The 21883-nt window shown below is 32.8% G+C and overlaps 1 long non-coding RNA gene across 4 annotated transcripts; it reads left to right on the top strand.

Annotated features, from left to right (window-relative positions):
• The first annotated feature begins 17523 nt into the window (after positions 1-17523).
• Positions 17524-21459, top strand: LOC141677360 (uncharacterized). 4 transcript variants are annotated; one of them, XR_012557394.1, is made up of 4 exons: positions 17524-17926; positions 18047-18771; positions 19012-20103; positions 20959-21459. It is a non-coding gene; the product is annotated as an uncharacterized LOC141677360 (long non-coding RNA). The 4 variants fall into 4 exon arrangements; XR_012557393.1 differs by having other exon boundaries at positions 18047-19083; positions 19835-20103; XR_012557391.1 differs by having other exon boundaries at positions 18047-20103.
• The last annotated feature ends 424 nt before the right edge of the window (positions 21460-21883 follow it).

Raw genomic sequence — 21883 nt, 5'->3', positions numbered from 1 at the left:
CACATTGTTAAATATGGGAGGAAAGACAAAGGATCATATGAATGCTCGATTAGATTTGCATGAATTGGGTATAAGGAAGGTCCTTTATCCTATCACGACTACTGATGGAAAATATGTAATTAGGGCTGTAAAATTTGACCTGACCAACAAGGAAAATGATACATTCTATTCAGTATTCCAAAATGCAAAGCTGCTACAGGGGTTTGGTTTTAATATCAGCAGATGCGTGCAAGATAGGAAAATTGTGTGATAGAAGAGTCATAATGCACATATTTTTATATAGTATTTATTACAAATTGCAATCGAAAAGCCTGAGGTTGCAATACCTTTAATCAGACTTGGAATTTGTTTGAGAAATATATGTGCTAAAGTGATTGAGGTAGGTGATTTAAAAAGGTTGCAGCATAAGATTATCGAAATACTTTTTCAACTTGAGATGATTTTTCCGGATCCGTTCTTTGACATATTGGTTCACCTACATGTACATTTGTGCAAGGAAATCGGATACGGTGGACCAGTCCATCAGAAATGGATGTATTCAATTGAAAGAAACCTAGGAGTATTAAAACGATACATTCGCAATAAGAGTAAAACAGAGGGATCGATTGCAGAACGGTACTTGGCAGATGAGTGTTTGACGTTTTGCTCAAGATTTATAAATGATGGCCAGAATACGTTATCAAATCAATTTGAAAGTCCCGGTGCAGAGATTGAAGGGTGGTTTCTCGGCTCAAGGAAAAACAAAGATGTGAAAAATAATTATTTGTTATATTATACGTGGATCACAGCTCACCGATATGTATTACTTAACTATGATGACAAGGAGGTTGAGGACCTAATTGAGTAACTCCTAGATTAATATTCTACAGCCAAGTAAATAAAAATTAATGCCTTTATGTATATTAAGATAACATACTTGTCTACAATTATAGGAAGCACCATGAATTAATTGCCAACAACGAAAATTCTAAACAGTATAAAAGGGAAAGAATACACGCTGTAACCCCTACGTATAAATGTATGTTTTGACTAGAGATGCGAATATAATTAATTCAAACAAGTTATTTTTCATAACTTTGAATAATATCATGTCAACATCATAGTCTTTTTAAAATCATTCATTTCTTCATTGTTTACCATAAAAATCAGGTCATCAACATAAAGTGCAACAAATAACAAATATATGGTATGCGATGCTTCATTTGGTGTCAATAAAGTGGATAATATCCTTATAGGGAGTAGTAGAAGGTGGAGCTCATACTGTTCCTATTAATCTCATACCACTCCAGCATTGGATGTATTATATAAATATACACTATCACATAAATGGCCTACAGCAACATCAAAAAAAAAATGTGAAAAATGCTAAAAAAATGTTGCCACAAAGCTTAAGGCAACACTTTGGTCAATTTTGAGGGTGTTGGAAATTTGCATGTGGCCTTTGATGTTTTGCCAACACATTTTACAGAACAATGCCAACACAAAAAATGTGTTGTTGTAGACCTCTATGGCAATATTATAATGTCAATAGCAACATCTGAACCGGTGTTGGCTTTAAGTTTATGGCAACACTGGGTTTTTAAAGGCAACACAAATTTGATGTTGCCTTAATTCTTATGGCAACAAAGTCTCAGTCTATAGCAACATCAATTTTATTAACATTTCTTATCTTTGCCAACACTTACCTGGCTATAGCAACATCTTTTGATTTATTTTTACCTAACATTATTTTAGGCTAAGGCAACATGTTTAGTAAAAAAATTTGACAGGTTCTTGCCTAAATTATAACATCCCAATATAGTTCAAATCCAACCACAACAACACAAAAACCAAAACCCCAGATGCAAGCCAAGTCAAAAACTACTTAGAAAACTTGGATACATACTTTCAGTCATACAAGCACTAAATAATGCCAATATCAATTCCAACATTCCGACTTGATTCTACTTAAATAAAATGAAGTACTTCATTTACAGTCTACAACCACAAGAACATTTTTAAAAAGTACCATATATGGTCTAATATCGTAAAAGGCATCATTATAACTACGATATGCAAGATCAAGGACTGGAATTGCTTGCTCCGATTGCATCACTTGGTGGTTGCTTGCTTGTTCTAATTGCATCAGTTGGTGGCTGCTCACTTGGTGGCTACAGCTTGCTCAGCTCTTCAATATCAATCTGCAGCTCCAGATTCTTTTCCGCCAACTTGGACATCATCACCTTGATATTGTCTCGGTATTCTCTGTCTCCTGTACATGAAACTGTATCTCATGTAGACCCAGGCACAAGTGCTGAAATTGATATTCACAACCTGGTTGTGCCTGAGGTTCTCTACTTAGAAGCTCCAACAACAATTAATCCATCAACAACACCTTCTCCTGATGCTGCTCAAACTCCAGAATTGTCTACAACACCTTCTCTGTATCTATATGTTGATGATCAGAATATAGGTGAGCATTAGGATATGGCTGTTGATCAGAACTTGGAAACAGATCAGCACTTAGAGGATGATGTTGAAGCCTCAATTGCTTCTCATACTGTTGTTTTATCAGAAGATGTTGATTCTGTCAGTTTTGATACTTCAAATGCTGATGATACTGGTGATGCTGCTATTAATGCAGATGCTGATGAAGCTGGTCCTTCAGGACATGCATCTCAACAAACTGTTCATAAATCTGAACTAGTTCAGAAGTTTGTTACAAGAGCAGCACCAGTACCTTGAAGTGAAAGTCTTAGAGGACAGGAGTGAACTAAGGAATGGAACTCAGTTAACTTTGTTCCATCTGAAATGATTCTTGTTGAGCACTTGGCAAAAGCTGATGAAATGTTAATTAATGATGATTTCAAGACACAGCTTCGAGTCACTGCATTGAGTACTAGACATCTGAAAGGTCTCCATTCAATAACTCATGCAGAGTTACATAAAATTCAGGAAGAATTGCTCAAGCAAGAAATGACTCAGAAAATTGATAAGAAAAAATTCTTCCAACCTACCTTTGACAGAGTTGCTTACATTGAGAAGACCCAAGAGAAGCAACAGTCTCAGATTGATGATATTTTGAAAAATCAAGCTTCTCAGCAATCTCAACTCGATGAAATCCAAGCCTCAGTGGCATTGCTTGTCTTTCTTCTCTTACCTGCTGATGCCAAAAAGGGGGAGAAAGTAATTAAGTCCAAATGCAAAAATGTAAAGACACTGAAGAGGAAGGATGATGAAAAAGATGACCAGGGAAAATCTGGAATGGGTGGAGGTCATGGTCAAGGTAGAAGTTTCTCATCAAGAAGAGCTGAAATTACAAGTCATAGGACAAGTTCTGATGCTGGAAAAAAAATTACTTCTGCTACTGGTAAAAGGATAAGTTCTGATAAACTTTTGGATCTTGATGAAGAAATATCAAGACAGTTATTTCTAAAAGAAAATCCAGGAATGGACTTGGAAAGTATGATGGAAGAAGAAGCTAGACTTAAGTCAGAAAAATTCAATTCTAAATCTGAAGCTTCTGTTGGTAAAAAGAAATTTCCAAAGGCCAAAGGCATTGTGATAAAAGAAAGAACAAATCCTGAAGCAACCAAGGCTAAATCACAATTGCAGATAGATCCAAGGTCCAAGGGCAAAGAGAAAGTTGGTGAACCTATCAAGGTTTATGTACCTCCTATGAATGAAGAAATTACTGTTGAAGATCCTCATCTTGCTCTGACTTCAAGAAAAATTTCTAAGACAACCTCTGACATGGCTCAAGTTGTTCAGAGTAAAGATATAGTTAGTTCTGATATTTCAAAGAAGCAAGTAACCTCTGACATAGCTCAAGTTAACTTGATATCAGAAGATAAATCAAAGGAAAACTCAGACATTGCTCATGTTAAACCTTCAAAGATACTCCTACTATGATTCACCAAAGCCAAACAGACTCAACCTTTGTAGACTGCTGCAAGTGGTTTTGAAGCAAGAGTGGTTACTGGAAAGGAAGCAAGAGATAAATCTGGATTCGGTAGTGCTGATGAAAGAAGAATACAGAACACAACCAATGATCCAACTTCCTTAAGTGAACCAGGTATTGGAGCAACTCCTAAAAGATTGAATCAACTAGAATCTATACAGATGGTTTATCATATCTACTTTAGAGAACACATCTTGTTGTACTTTATGACAGATGGTAGGGTTTATCATATAAGGGAAAATGCCATTCCACTGAAGTATTTTCAAGAATTGGAACATGTATTATTCTTACTTCAAGTGAATGACAAAATAACAGAAAATGCTGCAAACTATTTGAAGAGTCAAATTCAGAGACATAAAAGGCTTTATTCTGTAAAGTCTGACAGCACATATCTTCCAAAGTACAGAGATCACAGGGGTGATATTGTTGAGATGAAGCCTAACTCTGCTAAGATTATAACTACCTTTCTGGGTTATAAGGCTGTGGAATTCAATCTTGAGTCTGACAAAGCATATTTGATCAGACTGGATCAGGACATAAGGAAAGCTAAAATTAATGATCTCAGGGCTGCAATCTTTCAAACTAGTGAAGATTCTGCAGAACTTAAAGATGCTAAAAGGAGGATGATTGATGAACTCAGATATGCTGAGAGATGTTTGTTAAAGAACTATCTCAGAACAACTCCTGATATCAGAGAGATCAGAAAGTGAAGCCAAGTCATGATCTACAACTGCTCAAATTCTGATATGTATACAGACTGAAGTTGTTATCAGAAGTTAAAGTTGGTAAAGCTTTAAGGACTGTAAGTTGTAGTTATCTAGTCAAATTCTCATGCATTTGTACTTAATGTTTTTGACATCATCAAATATCTGTTAAACTTGTATATTATGCTAATTTACAAGTTGGGGGAGATTGTTAGATATATTTGATAATGTCATGTCTAATATGATTTATGTTTAATTTTTCAGATCTTACTTAAACAGGACAAATCAGTACTTAACTGAAATCAGTACTTATACTGATTCAGGAGATATTTATCAGAAGATAATATCAGGACTTAAAGGAAATATTCAGAGAAAGAAGGCAGCTGATTTACAGGAAGAGAAGATCTAGACAAACGTAAGAAGAGATATGCATGAAGAAGGAATTCCGTGAAGAATGGAATACTTGGAAGAAAAGATATCTGATTGATATATTTTAGGAAGCAGAATTATATTCCACATCAATTAGCGATTATCTTGTAACTGTGTAGTATATAAACACAGACATAGGCTTTACACTGTAAGTGTTATCATTATCGAGAAGATTATTCATTGTAACCCTAACAACTCTCGTGATATTTGTTCATCACTGAGAGAGGACAGTTCCATACTGTAACAGAGTTTATTGTTTTGAATAAAGTTTGTTTTCTGTTACTTGAGTTATTAGAGTTCGATTTGATTGTGCTATACACTGTATTCACCCCCCTCTATAGTGTGTGTGACCTAACATAAATATTAATATCATGCAGGAACATATTATAAATTTGAGGATAAGAGCATTATATCATTCATAACACAAAGATTATTAAGTAATCATTTATATTATGATTTCTTTCTTTAGATTTTTATATATGTTATTTACATGAAATATTTTCTGAAATCATCTATCTCATTTAGTTGTATTACTATTCCTCATGTTATATCAACAGTAAGCCAAGTTTTACAAGTTCATGTTCGAGATTATTCTTTCTACCTCAAATGCTTAAGTGCGTTTCCATTCCTAAATACGTTTCTTTAAAAAAAATTAATGTATATCAATACATAAAGAAGAAAATTTTGAATTGTTTATAAAGTTGGAAAGAATAAATTAGAGGCATCGGTTTTAAAAGAATCAGAGAGTTTAACTTAGCTATACTCGGTAAACAAGCTTTGTGGATGCTTACTAAACCTTATTCTTTTATAGTTAGGTTATTGAATGCTCGCTACTTTTCTTTCTTTTTCTTTTAGTGGAGCTTGCTTAGATAACATTCCAACTTATGTAAGGAATAGTTTTCTTGCTGCAAAAAATCTTGGTTTATACGCATAATGTGTTGAAGATATGGGCCTTCTTTCAATATTTTGAAAGACCCATCGATTCAAAATTTAATTGTTTGAGGATAACGACTCGTGTTGTTCCTGAACTAGAAGAAGCAAAGGTTTATAGTTTTGTTTACACTGATAAGGCGGAATGGCATCTGGATTCAGTATGGGGTAATTTCTATGTTAATGATGTTCAAAGGATTTTAAAGATTCCTCTTGATTACATGCAGGATTATAGATATAACAGAAAGGTGCTTAGAGTTTGAATAATAATTATTGATATTGTGTCCATCCTACGAATTTTCACCCAATTTAGTTGATAATTTCAACTAGTTAAATATCTAAAACTTGGTTGTTCCGTGAAATTTTGGATGGAGAGCTTTCGAAAATTGCCTATAGAGAAATTCCATAATCCTAACAGGTTTCAAATTTTGTCTGTTTGCTCAATGATGTTGGGACCTTAGTACTTTAAATATAAACTTCTCTGCAAAGAGTTCTTTAAACAAAATATCAAGGCATTTTTTATAGGAGGTCTTCTAAGAAATTAGTACTTTTTTATTCCCTTGACAAATATTCATCATCGAAATAATTTAGACAGGGAGCCTAAGTTTTGGTCACCATTAAATTTCGGTAATCGAGCCAATTATCTACTCTTTCAATGGAAAAAACTCAAGTTAAATATATCACTTTAAATTCTACAAATGGTAGGGAAGGGGTCCCTGTATGGAGAAAAACCTAATCCAGGTTAGGAAATATGTAATGTTGATGCAACAGTTTTCGAAAATTCAGGTAATAGCTAATTTGGCTTCCTGATCAAAGATTAGAATGGTATTTTTATAGTTGGGTGTAGAGGTAAATTAGCAGGGGGTTTGGACTTAAAAATTATAGAAGTTTTGGCATTCAGAGAAGCTTTATCTTGGCCCAAAAACTTACAAATTTCCTATTCCCTCAATCTACATTACAAGAAAATGATCAATAGACATCACCTCATATACATCGGTATCAATAACAATCAATGTTAAAAATATTTTTAACATTGGTGACTTCCGAAACGATGTTAAAGGCCATTTTACACATAAGTTATAAAAAACACTGATGTCTAAACTACCTTTTAAAAAACCAAAAACTTGCGCGGCCTCCTTCCCTTCCCTCTTTGATTAAAACATTTCCGCCTTACATTTTATCTTTGTATCTCTAAATATTTCCCCCGCACTAAACTCTCTCATATCTCTTTCTCTCTCCCAACTTTCTCTCTATCTCACTCTCTTCCTCTCTTTCTTCATTCCTCGATTTTCTCTCTTTCTCGCTGTCACTCGCATTCTTCAACCCCAAATCAAAACCGTAACCTACTACACCAATAATTCGAACCCTAGATTTGAAATTCCTAATACAAACCCTAGATTTCAATTTATTAAAACCTTGGTTTCGATAAAAATGGTCGATTAGCTGCAAAGGAGGTTAAAGATTGGTCAATTTGTGCAAAAAAGGTTGACCCCTAGCTAGAACCTGCTCTCAATTAGTAAGTTTTATTCTAATATTCTTTTCAAAATTAAATTTTTGGTTTTTAATTCATCTTTTTTTCTACAGACTTCTTTTGACAGGGAGTGTATTTTGAGAGAGTGTATTTTGCAGGAGTACTTCTCAGTTGCCTCCTCATGTTTCACCTTGTCCTTGTCACGTTATATTGCTCCGACATGCTCATAGTCTTTACCCCAATTCTTCTCTTTGAAGTATCGAAATTCTAATGTATTTTCTCCTGTTATGTATTTCTTTTGATCTTAAACTCCTTCTCCAATTTGTTGGACATGGATATTTAATTAATGCCTTTAATGTAGTTTTATAATTCTTATGGTTTTACTAATTTAATTTATGCAGCCAATCTATGTGATTCCTAAATCTAAGTTGGGTCCAGATGCACTCTTTGAACTTATGACAGAACAAGACTTCTTCAAATCTCTAGCAGTAAAAATCCCAAAATTAAAGCTCTCTTACTTGATCAGGTATACACTGCCCTTATTCAAGACTTATTTAAGTGTTATCGAATGATAATGGTTATGGTAACATATGCAACACCAGTTTGGAAGTTCTGGTAAAAGAACGTAACAAAAGATCTTTTAGATTAACGTATTTAGTCTTGATAATGTATGATGCAACTATTTGGATATAAAGGATACTATAGTCGGGTGTATGTGTTTGACAACTATTTGCAGTTTTATAAGCTGATCGCATGTGCTTGTGAAAGTCTTATGTTGATGAATATTTGCAGGATGATCAGGGAGTTGATGAACATTTAAAGGAGGATTAGGGACTAGCGAAAAGCAGAATGGTGTCAATAGAGGATACTTTCCTCCTTTTCAGTATAGCTTTCTATCTCCCACTTGACTTGATAATGTTGTATATTTGAGAATTATATTTTTGATTTCGACAGTGTTGTATGTTGGGATGCTTTATATTAGTTTGATAATGATAAATCAAAGTTTTGATCATTTATATGTGACTGATTTTGCTCATTTTTAGGGTATTTATATATATGTTGGGTAAATATGTGACCACTGACATAAGTTAATGACTGATGTCTTAATATGTCAAATAAATCATTTTTATGTACATAAACGTTGTTCTATAAGTACAATTGACATTGTTCCTTTTTTACACATCAGTTAGTGACCGATGTCTTAGTATATCTAATACATCTGTTATTATTTAGAAACGATGTTTTATACTATCTTTCATGTCAGTCCAGAACCGATGTGAAAAAAGGGACCTCTTACTACACCCACGTAGCCATCGCTTTTTTGTATTTTTTACATCAGTACATAACCATTGTCTATTGACGTTTTTTTTGTCATGCTGGTCCAGGCTTTTCATAGTAAGGATAAGAACCTCTACTACAAGAAATTTAGGTATTTTCTAACTGTTAGTCGAACAAAAGAGAGTAAAAAATAAGGTGTGCGGTCGAAAAAACGAATTCGTCCAATTGAATTCGACTAAAATTTGTTGTAAATACACATCTAGATTTTTTTAATCAAATTTAAATTTTTTGGAAAAAAATACATAAAATATACCTAGCAATACTAATTTTGACCAAATTTTGTTGAATTAAATGAACACCGTATTTGAAAAAAAGTAATAGAATGCTCCAAATACAGTATGCTACTCAACAAATATTTGCAACCTGTAACTAGCATCTGAATAATGTAATTTTATAAAACAATAATGGACACAATGATAATTTTTTGGTTACTAATGTTAATATAATATTAATAACTTAAATAGATTTAATAATACATCAGTTTTTATCTTTTTAATACATATTTAAAATCAAGCACTATAAAAATCTACTCATCCAAATGATAAACAAATATTAAAAACAAAGAACCTACTTAAATTGGTACATTTCATATATATATTAACAAATTAATACTACTCTTATTTCACTTTTAAGTTTTCGGAAACGAATTTTTCGAAGGTGGTAGATATGATGAAGTTGAACTCGCAGGATTTTGTTTGAATTCGTTGAACTCGTCGGAATTGGTGTGAATCAGATTGACGCACCAAAATTGGTTCAAATTAATTCAGCTTTTCGAGAAAGTTAATTAGATGAGGTATTTAATATATGGGATATATATATGTGTGTGTGGGGGGGGCGTGTGTGTGTATATGAAGAGCTCAAATAAAAACCAATTTACAATGAAAAACGAGATCAAATCTCAGCCCCTCATATTTTAAATCTTAAGTTAATCCATTTAGCATTACTCTACCATTTTTTATCGAATTGAGCAGCTCAATTTTACAAATTTCGAATGAATTTAAACACTAAATTCAACCGCCTATGCTTTGTTAGGCAAATGACAGGTCTATTCCATCATAACAACCCTACTCAAGTGACAATGTCAGTTTACACAGACAAATGGATTCTTCCATTTGAATTACTGATAAATTTCAGTACACCATATATGGCCTCTCCCAACACTTTTTTTGGTTTTACAAGGAAATATGTTACCTTACATCACCAAAAAATGATCTAAGCTAACATATTTTTTTAGCGTTGCAGTAGAGATTAGCAGGTGTTACCATAGACAGGATCAAGTGGCTATTGTAACATAAAAAATGTTAGCATTGATATTAAAAAATATGTTACCGTAGAAGTGAAAATTTAGGCGGTTCTTTTTTCCTGTTGAAAAGGATTTAGGCGGGTTTTGTTGACCAAATTTTTGGGCGGCCCAAAACTAAATAAAACCCTGCTGATTTATTTTGTCCTAAATATCAAAACACTCACAACCCTCTCGTTACTCACTCACATATCAAAACATACATAAACACAGAGCTAATGCAGAAGATGAATTAGGGTTCAGAGCTAATCGGAGTCTTCTCAGTTGGGTTTAAGTAATTAAGGTTATAGTTGTTAGGTTTGAGTTGGTCTTGAAGTGAATTAGGGTTCAAAAATTAGGGCTTTTCTCAGTCAGATTTAGGGCTTGTAATTAGGGCTTTATTTTCAGTCGAGCTTAAAGTTTTGGGCTTTATTCTATTCAACATTTAGTAAAGTATGCCCTTATTTTCTTCTCTTATTTGCTTGTAATTAGGGTTTAATTTAGGTACTTTTATTTCTTATTTTATGCTTTTAGTCATCATGTTTAAGGGTTTGTATGTTTGCGTGGTATCTTTTTATCATCACTCTAAGCATGCTTCTTTGTTTACTTGTCTTGTTCTTCATGTATTTTCCTGGTCGGGTTTGTATGGATCTATCATTGTTTTATGATTATTTATATGAGTTTGTATTTTGATATAAAAAAAATAAAAGTGAATACATCCATACCAATACCTTGTTACATAATAAAAGAAGGCATCAAAGACATATTCAGATGCATTGTTTGAATATTAGTTCTATAAATTATTTTTTCAAAATAATTTAGAGTTTTATTATAAGTTCTTGATTTTTCCCCTATTTGTTTTGTTTACGAAATTGATTTAGAGTTTTGATATATGTACTCATTATGTGCAAGTTGAAAATCTTTATATGGTGAACATTTTAGTAGAATCTTTGAGTTTGTACATAACTGCGACTTACGATAAGTAGCTGTTTAATAGGTAGTTTACAAAAGGCTGGTTCGTAAATTAAAGTAATGTTGCAATATGCTGCGAGTGGAACTCATCTTGCCATATGAATTAAGCATTATGAATAAATAGATGTCGAGCCAACATAGATCTACGACTAGTAAATATAAAGAAAATGTTGAAAATTGGTTATAAGTTTATAGTTCTCAACTCGAATAAATTAGGTATGTAATTAAAATGTGTAACAAACTTTAATCACTTTACCAAATAAACACAGTGCTTAAACAACCAGTATAGAGATTGGCTAGATCAGATCATTATAAGATAGGGTGAAGAACATGGTAAAGCGGATGAGTTATTAATGTATGAAATAAGATTTAAGTTGTAATTTTACTCTATGAACCTGGTATAAACTTTAATAGCCGTAACAAAAAGTAATGACATATATTTACCATCTAATTAGAGATTAAGGAGTCATTATTGGTGAACAGCAAGTAAAGTGGATTAAAGAATAATGGCCCTGACCCTGATGAGAGATTAATAAGGCAGGGGCCGACCATTAATATTGTAACATAAATAATACTTTTAAGTGTATGCTTCTTCATAAATGTTAGTGGTTTGTTTCGAATAGTTAAGTCTTACTGTCTAAAATAATTGATATCAAGTAATAGAAATATATGCTAGTTTTAGTATATAACATAATTAGCTTTTAAGGGGCTGGTTATGTTAATTAAGATTTTAAGGGACTCTTTTAGTGTAACTAAGATGTATGATAGTTAATGGGGATAAAATATAAAACAATAAAGGCGGTGCCGATATTATAAAATTTTTCGGTATTTAAAACTTGATATTTGTTTTCTTTTTATGTAGATATGACTAATCAGGATAGTACTTGGTTAAATCATCCTAATTATAATGAAGTATATAGGAATGGAGTACAAGATTTTATGAGAATTTGATGTCTAAATTCGGTTATGGAAATGAAATAAAGTGTCCTTGTCGTCCATGCGATAATCGTCTATGGTTGTCTCAAAAGGATGATTATGATCACCTTGTGTGCAAGTGACCTTCTGAGAGATTAGTACACTTGATATACGAGGTTTCAATATTGATGATGAAGCGCAAAAAAAATAACGTATTTCAGGATAATATTGATGAGATGATGAAGGTTGCGTATGGTATTGTGGGACCGAATGCAGATGCAAAGAAAATTCTACATCTTGTCGAGGAAGGAAGAGAGCCATTATATCTAGGCCATAAGAAATTTTCGCGTTTAAGTTTCTTAAACTTTATAACTGGAAGTGTTTTACTGCCATAACTGAGACAGGGTTTAGTGAAATAATAGAGTTATTAAAAGAGGTTGTTCCCGAGATTAGATTGCCTAAATCTTTGAATTTCGATAAAATTACCATCAAGGATTTAGGTCTTAATTACATGAAAATACAAGCATGTCTGAAAGACTACATGTTATATTGAGGTGATAATGAAAAAGAAGTTAAGTGCAAAAATTGTGGTGTTTCAAGGTGGAAGGTTGCGGCACAAGGGTCGGAAAATATTAAAATTGCTGCCAAAGTTATGAGATACTTCCCACTAAAACCAAGATTGCAACAAATGTTTTTGTGCAAAGACTTTTCTAAACTAATGAGCTTGCATACAGTAGACCAAAAGAAGGATAGGAAGTTACGGCATCCACCTGATGGGGAAACCTGGAAGATGATGGATGCCAGATATCCCCATTTTTCTTCAAAAAATCAGAATGTCAGATTGAGTGTAGCTTTTAATGGCTTTAATCCATATGGCAAGATGAGTTCCACTCGCAACATACGGCCAATTATTATCATTAACTATAACCTCCCTTCCAGGTTGAACATGAAACCCGAAAATTTAATCTTCTCAACAATGATACTTGGTCCCAAAAATTTCGGAAATAATATAGATGTCTAGATGTAGCCGTTGGTCGAAAAATTGAAAGAGTTATGGAATGTGGGGGTGGAAACTTATGATGCTTCGATAAATCAGAACTTTAAGTTACATGCAAGCGTCTTGTGGGACATCAGTGACTTTCCCGGATACGCAATATTGTCGGGTTGGAGCACAAAAGGCAAGCTAGCATGTCCTATATGTAATTATGAGACGTCGTCGATGTATTTAAAACATAGCAAGAAGGTGTGCTATATGAATCATCGAAAATTCCTAGATCCCAACTGTAAGTGGAAGTCTGAAAACAGACAATTTAATGGCGATGTTGGGACTACAAAAACTCCTACAATGCTATATGGGAGGGAAATTAAAGTTATGTGGATACATTTGGAAAGGGAAGTAAATAAAAACTGATTTGGGAAACTAACCCTTGAAATAAGAGTTCAATATATTTTGACTTACCTTATTGGAGAGACAAATTAACTCGACATAACTTTGATGTAATGCACATCGAGAAGAATATTTATGATAGTGTTCTAAGCACATTGTTAAATATGGGAGGAAAGACAAAGGATAATATGAATGCTCGATTAGATTTGCATAAATTGGGTATAATTAGGGCTGCAAACTTTGACCTGACCAACAAAAAAAATGATACATTCTGTTCAGTATTCCAAAATGCAAAGCTGCTACTGGGGTTTGGTTCTAATATCAGCAGATACGTGCAAGATAGGAAAATTGTGTTATAGAAGAGTCATGACGCACATATTTTTATGTAGTATTTATTACAAATTGCAATAAAAAAATATTAAAGCCTGGAGTTGCAATACCTTTAATCAGACTTGGAATTTTTTTGAGAAATATATGTGCTAAAGTGATTGAGGTAGGTGATTTAATAAGGTTGCAACATGAGATTATCGAAATACTTTTTCAACTTGAGATAATTTTTTCGGATTCGTTCTTTGACATAATGGTTCACCTACCTGTACATTTGTGCAAGGAAATCGGATACGGTGGACCATTCCATCAAAAATGGATGTATTCAATTAAAAGAAACCTATGAGTATTAAAACAATACATTCGCAATAAGAGTAAAACAGAGGGATCGATTGCAGAACGGTACTTGGCAGATGAGTGTTTGACAATTTGCTCAAGATTTATAAATGATGGCCAGAGTACGTCATCAAATCAATTTGAAAGTCCCGGTGCAGACTCTCTCGGCTCAAGGAAGAACAAAGATGAGAAAGATATTCATTTGTTATATTATACGTGGATCACAGCTCACCGATATGTATTACTTAACTATGATGACAAGGAGGTTGAGGACCTAATTGAGTAACTCCTAGATTAATATTCTACAGCCAAGTAAATAAAAATTAATGCCTTTATGTATATTAAGATAATATACTTGTCTACAATTATAGGAAGCACCAAGAATTAATTACCAACAACGAAAATTCTAAACAGTATAAAAGGGAAATAATACACGCTGATGAAATCTGTGACTGGTTCAAGGATGAAGTTGTTAAAAAAGTCAAAGTTTCCGAGGAAGTGGCATCATTAATGAAGGGTCCAATAAGATCAGCTAAGCAGTTTAGTGGTTATGTTGTAAATGGATTTAGGTTCCATACAAGAGAAAGAGAATATAAGAGTACAACACAACATAGTTGAGTGTATTGACAGCCTTGACAATTAGCTTCGTAAGTTTGAAGGATCAAAATCCCATAGTTGGGGATATAGGTTACAATAAATCGATTGAAGAGATATTTGAAGTTGACTACTGGGTTGCATTTAATGTTATCTTTTTGAGGTGCACCTAGTACCTAGATGATAAATATTCATTTGGTTTTACTCGATTTAACTTTAACCGAGTTTGTCAAAACTATATTTCTTTCGTTATGTCAACTCAAGTGCAACAAGTTTTTTATATTCAGGACCTTGTTGAAAAGAATTTTTATTATCCAGTTAAGAGGATATCACCAGAGTTTGTGGAAATAGGCATTGGAAATACAATTGAAGATGACATGCATGGGAAGTTTTCACATGACACTAGCTTTCGTACCATGATAGGAAATCATGAAAATAAAGTCACCAGGTTCAGAGATGATGTACCTGTAAAGGAAATTCCAGATGGAGTAAATGATTAAGTCGGGTGTTCTTTGTTATTGCTTAAGTCCTAAGAGTTTGAATTAATTTATTTTTAAGGAAAGGGTAGATAAATTATATTAAAAAATAAAACTTCAATTAAAACAATAATTGAGATTAACTTATCATTGCTTTCGTGTTTTACATATTTAACATGGTAGTTTTAGATCATTATTTTCCTGTTTTATATATTTAACATGGTAGTTTTAGATCATTGCTTTCATGTTTTAAATTTATATTATTGTAGTTTTTATATCTCTACACCTTTTTACATGTTTGATAGATTATCGTAGTTTTTTTATATCTCTAACATTTTTTTATAATTTTATAGGATGACTGATTCCACATATACCATCCACTTGTACCATACCGGAGATTTGAAAAGGACTAAATACTGTGGTGGCTCACATGTCACATACGACACGGATGCTGACAGATTGTCATATTATGTACATATAGACTGGCTTAAAAAAGATCTCAAATATGATGAGATTGGGGGATTATATGTTAAAAAGGGAAGGGAGGTGGCTGGATATTGATAACTGATGATAGCATCATGTTTCGATATATTCATGAAATCAACAATTATGAAGTGCATTTTTTTTATTAATTGCATTGTTGACAAAAGAGTAGCCCTAATGGCGCACATTGTAACTCCAAGACCAGGTATTGTAGAGAATAATGCAGAGCAGTGAAAAAATTTGTGAACTTTAAAGACATCATTGATGAGATGGAATAAAGATTAACTTCAAGAAAGAAACTATAATTTAGTTCTACTATTTTCGAGTGTTGTTCGAAGTGCCGCAAAAGAGGGACCAAGCTCAAAAGCTCTGCTGGAGGTTGTAGAAAATAGAGAAGGTGGTAGAAACAGAGATGGAGGTAGAAACAGAGAAGGTGGTGGAAACAGAGGATAATATTGAGCTGATAGGGTTAGGTGAATATTTGACAAGATAGGAAATACCTGCAAAAGATACAGTTGACAATGTTGGGAAGCAAGCACGGACAAAGATTAATGTTAAAGGTGAAGGTGAAGGATATAATGAATATGAAATGAATCAGAACAAGAATGTTATGGAACTTCAGAAAAAGGTTGATGAACTCAAATCAAATTAGATGACAGTTGACATGTTTAAAAAGAACCATCGGAAGAAAAAGAAGAAGTTGATGAGTGCTCGAAGTGGAAGTGAATTATGTTTTCCAAATCATGAGGTTGGGATAGAAAATTATTAAGATGACATTGTTAAATCAAAAGTAGAAATTCTTGCTTTATTTGTAATTCTTTTAGCATCATATAGTTTATTATAGTCACCTGCTCATTAGTTGAGTTCTACATTTCCTAGAGATCAAAAATGGTGCATATACCTGAGGTCGTAGATGGCCCAAGAACTCGTTCCCAGGTTAATAAAATTGAAAATATTCCTAACAAGAACGTAGTTGGTGGTTTAGTTGCTGCCGAGGTATGAATAATTTTTTATCATTAATTTTTTTTTTAAAATGTATTAAATTTTGATTCCAAGTCTTCAATATTGTAGGTTAATAATTTTAGGACAATAATTGAGAAAAATAAAAATGAAAATAGAAAAATATTGCAAACAAGTTGAAATCTATATATTCACGTGGTAATTTCCCTTTAGGAAAATGATGAAACACCCGTTCCTCTTGGAGAAAAGCTAAAGAAGCTGAAAACTGCAACTCCTTGTTCAATGGAAGCATACAACGAGCTCAGAAAATGTCAAAAAAAGCCCAAAAGGAAATTGAGACTATCCAATCACAATCCCAGCCGGAGAATTTGCAAATACAAACTACTGTTTTCTTGTTTTCACTATGCCATAAATGACCTATTTGCACGTTTTTGTCTGGTGTTGCCTTAGAAAACATTGCAATAAGTATGAAATTATGACCCTATCACAACACCCAGATTTGGGTGTTACTATAAGTACAGAGACATGTTGCTATAACTTAATACATCTCTAGACAACTGAATAATTTTTAAAAAAAAAACAAATTAACTCAAAATTTAATTTATCTTTAAAAATTATTGATTTGAAAAATATTATTTGTGGAATTTCTTATAAAGTAAAAGTCCGAAAAATAAATAAATTATTCATATTCTATAAATATTGAAATATTTAATTTAAATTTAATACTAAATGAATACCTTTTAATAATTAGTTTAAATAAAACTAAAATATCAATTGATATCACTAAAATATTTATTTATAAAAAATAAAAAATGTAATAGTTTAAAATTTTCATAAATTAATTAAAGTAATATATAAATTATAATACTTATAATATGTGTAATTTAAAAAAGAGTTTAATTTAAAAAATTAAAAATGATTAGTATGGATGGGGTTGCTTAAACAATTGGGCCTAGAAGCTAGCATTCTCATAAAGGGGGAAGTGAAATATTGGCACAAAACAGAGGGGAAATATTCACTCTCGTTTACTGGCCTCTCCATCTTCGGTCACTCGTCTTTCTGCCTGAATTAGGGCTTCTATCCCTTGTTTCTCGCCCATTCTCTCTCTATTAAATTAGGGTTCGGGATAAGTTTAGATTTAATTTAAGGGTAAGAGAGACTAATTTGGGATTATAGTGTTCAATTTGGGTTTGAGATTTGAGGGTAGTTTCGATTTTGAGTTATGTTTAGCCCTAGGTTCAGATCTGTTGCTGAAATGGCTGGTTGGGATGAAAAAATCTTTTATTTGCTAGTTTAGTTGTTGAAGACACCCCCGACCGTCTTATTAAACATAACAGACCCACTCATTTGCACTTGAAAACCTCTCCTCCCTCTCATTCTACAAGGTACTCTTCCTGTTGGATGGGTGAATCAATGCACTATAATTCTGAATATTAAATTTAACTACACTTCCAATTCTTGTTAGAACTGGCTCTTAGAGTACTCTTTTTTCTATAAAATCGCAGGAAAAGAAAAATGTTCCATATGTAGTAGAAAACGGAGCTGGTGTTTTCACTCGAAGCTCAAGGGAAATAGCAAGATTAGTTGCCGAATGGTTCAGCACAAAATCAGATGAACTGTAGAGGATGTCGGAGAAACTATGAAAACTATGGCATTTTCTGGTGGACATGGTAATCCGGCTGTGACTTTGGGAATGGCTATTGGAGGCCATGTTAGCATTTCAGCGGCAATCTTTTACTGGATTTCACAAATCCTTGGCTCTGTCATGCCTTGCTTGCTTCTGAAGATTACAACAGTAGGACAGGTATGACTATGCACATGGTTAAAATAAACCTTTTTTTTCAATGTTAGTGTGGTGATGACTATGACTATGATGTTCTGTTTATATATGTTGTTGCATGTTCCGATGCGCGGAATAATACCTGATGAAATGACTGGATTTGGAGCATCAATCTTGGAAGGTGTGATGACATTTGCACTGGTTTACACAGTCTATGTTGCCGCAGATCCATATTGCATTTATGCTTTATATAGTAAGTACGTGGCTTAGTTGTATCTGAAGTAATTGACTATTTGATAACGAGTTGACTTGAAAAATTATTACATGTATGGTTTTCCATAATATATCGAATTTGCCTCCTAGTGAGATTGTTTTGACTTGGATATTCATTTGTGAGATAAATCATACTTCTATTCTGAGCAGAAAGGAGAATAGTCTCAAATTAGGCAGGTATGTTGAAAATGTCCCTTCTGTTAAATTTACTTCAAATATTAGAATTTGCACAGGACACTCCTAGATAAGAAGATATTGTTTTCTTGAACATCTTGTTTATATTTCACCTGAAAAGTGTTTCACATCAATCAACCTTATGATACTATGATAGTTATCAGTGTTGATTGACAAATATATAATATTTATATATATAAAAATATTTTGATTATACTGTTCTCTTGTTGCTTACTGCAAAAGCGACTATAATCTCAAAAAGTTCATCAGATCATTCACGAAGCTGTTATGAAGCCCTCCCCAGGCCATCAAATTGTAAGCAGTGTATTTCTCTAATCCTATAAATACGGTGTGTTACTTATACTTTTCTGTTTGAATTTCATTTGCTGTTGTTAAATCAGATGCATCGACTTCTGTTTTGCTTTTACTTGTTAATCGGTAATAGCAATTTAAATCTAGTATTTCTAATTTCTGGCAGTCTTTAATTTGACTAGTGTAATTTTAGGAATTTTAGTTTTGCGGACATTTTCAGGAAACATGGTAATCGTGTTGATGTTTTGTTCATATGATTTTTTGTGAACTTTCCAAGAATGAAGCGAGTAATATCTTGTTAGTCTTTTTTTTAATTAATATTAATGTTAGTAATATTAATTTTAACATTCATTTTTATCTATTTGTTGTAATCTTCATATTTATGTCCGGACTAAGCAGAAAGTAACTGGTCTCATTTCTAAAACTGATTAAATGTACCCCGATGAGTTGTAACAAACTTGAGTGTAAAAGCCAAATCTTGGTTTGGTGACTAGATGTATGGTGGCAATGTTAAGGAGGACTAGTAACTTAACAGTAACGTCACTAAAGGGGATCATTGTGTCGCTCAGAAGATCATTTATTATTTGTTTTTAAAACTACAAGTTTTATCGGTCTACACGAAGTCTATACCTCTGGACTTTGTTTTTGAAGACTATTACCATGGCAGTTGTCATTTATCAAAGATCCTATTTGTACCTTAGCCAAAACACTTCCAACTTTATAATTTTGATGCAAAAAATTGGATATTTGATAGGTTTTAGGGATGGAAATAATATTTGTTTTTGACATACGTGAAAGCATGCGGGGAAGCCACTTGAGGGTACAAAAAATGCTCTTGCTGCAGCACTCTCAAAGCTTGATCATGGAGACTCGTTTAATGTAATAGCTTTTAATGATGAAGTTCATCTATTCTCGCTGTCTATGGAACTGGCTACTAAGAAATATATTTAGAAAGTAACTGAATGGATGAGCATGAATCTGATTTCCCGCAGTGGTACAAATATTTTGCTTCCATTGAATCAGGTCTTGTACTATATCCACTTGCTTTACAAACTTAGATGGTTACTAGTTATTTTTCTTTATATGCAATGTACATATCTGTGGATCTTAATATGCAACTATAAATTTGTTTTATTATTATTTGTAGGTAGTTCTTGGACCAGCTATAGTGGGAGGTATTCAGGGTGGGGCTTTGCTAATAATTGATAATATAATTCAGTGCAAGCTGAATAGACCTGGATGTGTTTTATTTCTCTTTAACTGTATTTAGAAGTACCAGCATTGAACTTGTAAATTATATAGAATTTGTTATAGTTCTTAATAACAGTATAATGTAATTTTTATTAGGTTCAACTCTTTTAATGATTCACGAGTTTTATATTTATTAATATAATTTGAGTTTTATATTTTGGATATACATAATTGTCTATTTAATATTATATTTATAAAAATTTAACAAAAAATAAATAAAAAACTATTAAATATGAATATTTTAAAAACTACTGATATGGGGTGGGTCCTATTTTTTGTCAGTTAGTATACCTATTGGTTAGTATACCTATTGCAACACCAAGTCTGTGTTGCTATACTCTTAAAATCTTGTTGCAATTGATATCTATATCAACATATTTTGCTGTGTTGTTATAAATTGACACTGGCGTAAGGTTAGATACTTATAGTGACGGCCTTAGACCCAACACCGAAAAAGTGTTGCAATAGACCTATTTTTGCCTATAGCAATAGTTTTAGGGGTGTATTGTAACATATTTTTGGTGTTGGTTATAGCCATCTATGGCGTAGTGTTTCCTCTTACATATTAATTTCTGTTTTGATTTTACACCAAGGACATTAGATTAATGTATTTATTTGGTTGGACAGATGCACCTCAAGAGTTGACAGAGAAAAAAAAGAAAGATAGGAAAGACAAGAATGGATCATGTCCATGCAAGAAAGGAGAAAAAAATGATTACAGTCAACAGAAAGTCCCAACCTATATCAACTGATGACAAGCTACTATCTGAGTTCAACCACTTTTTATGGACAATGGTAACGGATTATGTATCACCAACTTGTGTTAGTTGGACTAAAGTTCCTAATAAAGAACTCATGTGGTTATATTTACTTATTGTATTTTTGAAGTAGTTCATTAATGTTAATCTCTTAGAATTTAATGTAAGAATCGTATATTTTTCTTAGGATAAATACGATGTTCTTGAACATTATAAGAAGTGGGTATTTAAAGGAATGGCTAACCAGTTTAGGACTACAAAAGTTGAAAGGAATATGTCTTAAGTCCAATCATGTATTAGGATTTAGGAATAACTTTTATGTAATCTGTTTTGATTTCATTGATATTAATAAAGACTTGTTTTGTTTTTATTACGGGGTTTATCTATTTAAGTGTTTAAATAAGATATACCATAGCTAAGAGTAAATCCTTTTATGGATTATGATGAGATCATAATAGTGAGACCTAAAAAGATGATAACTCTAAACTTAAATAGTTCCTGATCATAGGATTACTAACTGGTAATTAATAATCCGCAAAGATCGGTACATATTATGCTTGCTTCATTATGAAGAATGTCTGTTCTCATAGACATTTGTGTGGTAACACTATAGCTAGTATGTAGGTGCTTATTATAGAATAAGTTCACTGAACATGACTTGCACAGCTGAACAACTGATGGAGTTCACTCACGTGTCAGCAGTTGTTCGCTTAGTGATAGTTGTACAAGTATCCTTAGACTTGAGGTCATTATAGTCATCTTGTGTACACTGAACTATGCTTTGGTTTAGTTCT

The sequence above is a fragment of the Apium graveolens genome, chromosome 8, assembly GCF_009905375.1.
Source record: "Apium graveolens cultivar Ventura chromosome 8, ASM990537v1, whole genome shotgun sequence".
Taxonomy (NCBI): domain Eukaryota; kingdom Viridiplantae; phylum Streptophyta; class Magnoliopsida; order Apiales; family Apiaceae; genus Apium; species Apium graveolens.
Note: the sequence above shows the minus strand (reverse complement) of the source record. Positions and strands in the feature narration are given on the sequence as shown.